This window comes from Otolemur garnettii, unplaced genomic scaffold (assembly GCF_000181295.1).
Source record: "Otolemur garnettii isolate 467f Iridium unplaced genomic scaffold, OtoGar3 scaffold00418, whole genome shotgun sequence".
NCBI lineage: Eukaryota > Metazoa > Chordata > Mammalia > Primates > Galagidae > Otolemur > Otolemur garnettii.
In genome coordinates this window covers 9995-15529 of record NW_003852813.1, presented here as the reverse complement: position 1 = coordinate 15529, position 5535 = coordinate 9995, and the positions used below count along the sequence as shown (strand labels likewise).

Below are 5535 nucleotides of genomic sequence, written 5' to 3'. Positions count from 1 at the left end.
TGAAGTCTCTGCTATAGAGAAATATGAACAATTAAGTCACCCTGCCCCCTACAAACAACAACTGGGGAAGGAAAATCAAACCTTCCCTCAACCATACACCCAGGGTGCCTCTTTGAATAGTCCCTGGGTAGTCTGCTTGGTTTAAGGGGTACAAATCATTTGTCTCAGTTAGCACCCATTTTAGGTGGAAAAGTTCAAATATTTCCAGCAGCTAGATAAGAGGGGTCTGCTTGCAGCTCAGATATAAGTTGCTCCAGTGCTCCATGAGGGCAAAGGGACCCACCCAGCAAATGGGTTAGTCTGGGGAGGTTAATACTTCCTTCCCCACCTTGCACCCAGTCATTCATAATCCCCCAGGTCTGTGACCCTATTCACTCCAGTAGGCAACTGCTCCCGGGGTTTACAACTGCCAAAATCACCCGGAAATCTGCATCCGGCAGGGGGGCCTTGTGTGTTTAAATTAGGCTGTGAATGTTCTCTTAATTATAGCCCCTGTCCCAGCTAGATTCTTCTGCCAAGTCAGAGGCTGCTAGAGCTGGTGAAGAACTCAGCTCTGGGCAGCAAGCACATTAGTGTTTACACTCAGGTGTCAATTCCAGCCCCTGCCCGCCCACTGCCTTTGTCTCAGCAATATAATCCTGAGGACTGGTGCTAATGGTCTCTTCACTTACGAAAGTTACCAAGTCCATTTGGCCTGTGGCTGCTGTCCAGAACCTCTGGCTCCCCAGAGAGACAGGGCTTGCCTATCTGGAATGGTGTCAGTTTGTAGCTCAGGATGCCATTGTTGCTGTATGGCTTCCGCCAAGCCAACTTTCTTCTCCTTCCACTCCTGTGCCACAGTCAGCACAGAGCAGCACTAGCCCTTTCTCCCTCTACTTCTCTCAATGAGATGCTCAAGAATCTGCACTCCATAGGTAACAAACCTCCAGACCTCGGGGTGGGGGTGGGGAAATCCTCAGAGTTCAATGTTGCAGGTGGGGAATATATACAGTTTTATGCCTGACAGGAGGGTACCGTGGCATGGCAGCAGGGGTAGGAGGTCCAGTTTTTAGGGAGTCTCTCCCATGGGATAGAGTGGGAGGATGTTTGGACTCTGCTCGCTTGTTTGCATGGAGTAAACTGCGAGCCCTTCTTGTGGGGGAGGGGACTCTCATCCACTTGGTGGTGGATTTTGTACCTTTTGATTGTATTTTTGGGGTCACAGCTTGCCTCAGGAAGGTTGAAGTGCACTCTTCAATCTTCTCTCTTGGCTTTACTCCAAACCATCAGCTCCCTTGCTAAACTTCTGTCCTTTAAGCCTCCTTCTGTGCTTGGCACCTGTGGCTCACGTGGCTAAGGTGCCAGCTACATACACCTAAGGTGACGGGTTCGAATCCAGCCCAGGCCCGCTAAAACAATGATGGCTGCAACCAAAAAAAAAAAAAATAGCCAGGTGCTGTGGTGGGCTCCTGTGGGCCCAGCTACTTGGGAGGCTGAGGCAGGAGACTCACTTTAGCCCAGGCGTTGGAGGTTTCTGTGAGCTGTGATGCCACAGCACTCTACCCAGGGGGATAGCTTGAGGCTCTGTGTCAAAAAAAAAAAAAGAAAGAAAGCCTCCTTCTGGACGGGAGCTTCTGTAAAAAGCTGGCTGCAGTCTGCCACCTTGCCTCCACGCCCCCCCCTTCTTTTGATTTTTGATAAACCAATTAAAAATATAAATTGGGGGAAAGATTCTCTATTCAACAAATGGTGCTGGGTCAATTGGCTCGTGACCTGTACAAAACTGAAACTGGACCCACACCTTTCTCCTCTAATAAAAATTGACTCTCATTGGTCAAATGACTTAAACTTAAGACATGAAACAATAAAAATTCTTAGAGAGAGTGCAGGGGAAATGCTTGAAAAAATTGGCCTGGGAGAATACTTTATGAGGAGGACACCTCGGGGAATTGAAGCAACATCAAAAATACATTACTGGGATCTGATCAAAGTAAAAAGCTTCTGCAGTGCCAAGAACATACTAAATAAAGGAAATAGACAGCCCTCAGAATGGGAGAGGATTTTTGCAAGTTATTATTTCCAACAAAGGTCTAATAACCAGAATCCACAGTAAACTCAAACTTATTACTTAAAAAAACTCAAATGATCCCATTTCATCATGGGGAAGAGACGTGAACAGAAGCTTCTCTGAAGAATATCGGTGCATGGTCTACAGACACTTGAAAAAATGCTCATCATCATTAATCATCAAAGAAATGCAAATCAAAACTACTCTGAGATACCATCTAACTCCAGTAAGAGTAGCCCACATCACAAAATCCCAAAACTACAGATGTTGGTGTGGATGTGGAGAAAAGGTAACACTTCTGCACTGCTGGTGGGAATGCAAGGTAGTACGTTCCTTTTGGAAGGAAGTTTGGAGAACACTCAGGGATCTGCATGTAGATCTGCCATTTGATCCTGCAATTCCTCTTGTAGGTGTATATCCAAAGGACCAAAAATCATTTGGCAATAAAGATATTTGTGCCAGATTGTTCATTGCAGCTCAGTTCATAATTGCCATGTCATGGAAGAAGCCCAAGTGCCCACCGACCCATGACTGGATAAATAAATTGTGGTATATGTATACCATGGAATACTATGCAGCATTAAAAAATGAAGACTTTACCTCTTTTATGTTTACATGGATGGAGCTGGAAAATATTCTTCTTAGTAAAGTATCTCAAGAATGGAAAAAAAAATCCAATGTACTCAGTACTACTGTGAAACCAATTTATAGTTACTCACACTTGTATATGAAAAATGAAACTCAACTATAGCTTAGGATGAAGAAGAGGAGGGGAAGGAGAGGGGAAGGGAGGGCTTGATAGATGAAGGGTTAGCAGGGGGACCAAACCTATGGAGCATATTGCAAGTACAAGTTGGATCTATCAGGTGTAGAATACAAATGTCTTAATGCTGTAATTGGGTAAATGAGGTGAAGGCTATGTTGACTAGTAGGACGTAAGCACTCCAATTTGTACAAATAATCAAAACATTCAATACCATAATGGCATAAATGTATTTATGATCTATGTACAAATGTCTTAATAAAAAAAAAAGGAAGGTGGCGCGTATGGTTCAATGGGTAGTGTGCCGGCACCATATACTGAGGGTAGCGAGTTCAAACCCAGCCTTGGCCAAACTGCAACAGAAAAATAGCTGGGTGTTGTGGCGGGCACCTATAGTCCCAGATACTCAGGAGGCTGAGGCAAGAGAATCGCCTAAGCCCAGGAGTTGGAGATTGCTGTGAGCTGTGTGATGCCACAGCACTCTACTGAGGGCAATAAAGTGAAACTGTCTCTAAAAAAAAAAAGAATAAAAAAATGCCCTGGTTCAAATGGCTTCACACCAGAATTCTATTAAACCTTCAAAGAAGAGCAGAAATTATTCAAAAAAATTGAGAAGGAAAGAATCTTCCCCCAACACGTTCTATAAAACTATGAAACAAACATCACCTTGCTACCAAAACCAGGAAAAGACCAAACTAAAAAGGAGAAGTTCAGACCAATTTCACTAATAAATATAGATGCAAAAATCCTCAATAAAATTCTAGCCAATAGGGCGGCACCTGTGCCTCAGCTGGTAGTGCACCATCCCCACATACCCAGGGTGGTGGGTTCAAACCCAGCCCCGGCCAAACTGCAACAAAAAATAGCCAGGCATTGTGGTGGGCACCTGTAGTCCCAGCTACTTAGGAGATTGAAGCAAGATAATTGCCTAAGCCCAAGAGTTGGAGGTTGCTGTGAGCTCTGACGCCACAGCACTCTATGAGGGTGACAAAGTGAGACTGTCTCTAAAAAAAAAACTTCTAGCAAATAGACTACAGCTTCTCATTAAAAATGTCAATACATCCTCTGATAGATCATTACTGTGGCATGAAAAGCCCTCCATTAATTAGATCAACAGGGAGATTCATGTGGATTAAGTTTAGTTCTGACGAAGAGCTTGAAGGACTGGGATTTCGAGCAAAATACTCATTTATTCCAGATCCAGACTTTACTTATCTAGGAGGTATTTTAAATCCCATTCCAGATTGCCAGTTTGAGCTCTCAGGAGCTGATGGAATAGTACGTTCTAGTCAGGTAGAACAAGAAGAGAAAACGAAACCCAGCCAAGCAGTTGATTGCAACTGGACAATCAGAGCCACCTCACGAGCTAAGATTTATTTGAGGTTCCTAGATTATCAAATGGAGCACTCAAATGAATGCAAGAGAAACTTCATCGCAGTCTATGATGGGAGCAGCTCTATCGAAAACCTGAAGGCCAAGTTCTGCAGCACTGTGGGCAACGATGTGATGCTGAAGACGGGAATTGGCGTGATACGAATGTGGGCAGATGAAGGTAGTCGGCTCAGCAGGTTCAGAATGCTCTTTACATCCTTTGTGGAGCCTCCCTGCACTGGCAGCACTTTCTTCTGCCACAGCAACATGTGCATCAATGACTCCTTAGTCTGCAAAGGAGTCCAGAACTGCGCCTACCCTTGGGATGAGAATCACTGCAAAGAAAAGAAAAAATCAGGACTGTTTGAACAAATCATTAAAACTAATGGAACAATTATTGGCATTACATCAGGGATTGTCTTGGGCCTTCTCATTATTTCTATTTTAGTACAAGTGAAACAGCCTTGAAAAAAGGTCATGGCTTGCAAAACTGCCTTTAGTAAGACTGGGTTCCAGGAAGTGTTTGATCCTCCTCATTATGAACTGTTTTCACTGAGGGACAAAGAGATGTCTGCAGACCTGGCAGACCTGGCTGAAGAGCTGGACGGCTACCAGAAGGTGCAGCGCCCCTCCTCAGCCTCCCGGTATGTTCACAACCACCACTGTGGGTCGCAGGCGCCCAGCGTCAGACAGAGCAGGACCAACCTCAGTGCCATGGAGCTTCCCTTCCGGAATGACTTTGCACAACCACAGCCAATGAGACCGTTTAATAGCACTTTCAAGAAAAGTAGCTACACCTTCAAACAGGCCCATGAGTGCCCTGACCAGGCCCTAGAAGACAGAGTAATGGAGGAGATTCCCTGTGAGATTTATGTCAGGGGCCGAGAAGATTCTGCACAAGCATCCATATCTATCGACTTCTGACTTCTGCTGACAGTGACATTAACTGCTGCGTGTGCGTGTCCCACCTGCAGAGCGCCCGCCCTCCAGCAGCCAGCCCCTGCCTGTCAGACCTTTGTTTGCCACTAACTTGCTGTGATGTTGAGGTTCTCACCTCTCAGGCAGCCAGGGAACTTACTGTATTCAGTAGAAAACATGAGTCATCTGTTGCCTGGCCTCATACAAGAAAGCAGCACCAGTGAAAAGCGTCGAGGAGGGAGTGGCTGTGCTGAGCACTCACAGTACAGGCATCAGGAATTCCGCTCTTGCCTGCTCCAGCTCTGTCAATATTTTGATCCTACTAGTAAACTTAAAAATGAGGTTTTCCTTTATTTTTCTTCTCTCTAAATTTAATCTGTTTTATAAGCCTGTAGTTTTACTATTTCAGTTTCTTACATAAGTCGAAGTGGTTAAT

General features: G+C 44.9%; 1 pseudogene across 1 annotated transcript; it reads left to right on the top strand.

Annotated features, from left to right (window-relative positions):
- Nucleotides 1-3878: 3878 nt before the first annotated feature.
- Nucleotides 3879-5459, top strand: LOC100942278 (annotated as a pseudogene). The gene has a single exon (XR_155057.3). The product of XR_155057.3 is annotated as a neuropilin and tolloid-like protein 2 pseudogene (transcript).
- The last annotated feature ends 76 nt before the right edge of the window (nt 5460-5535 follow it).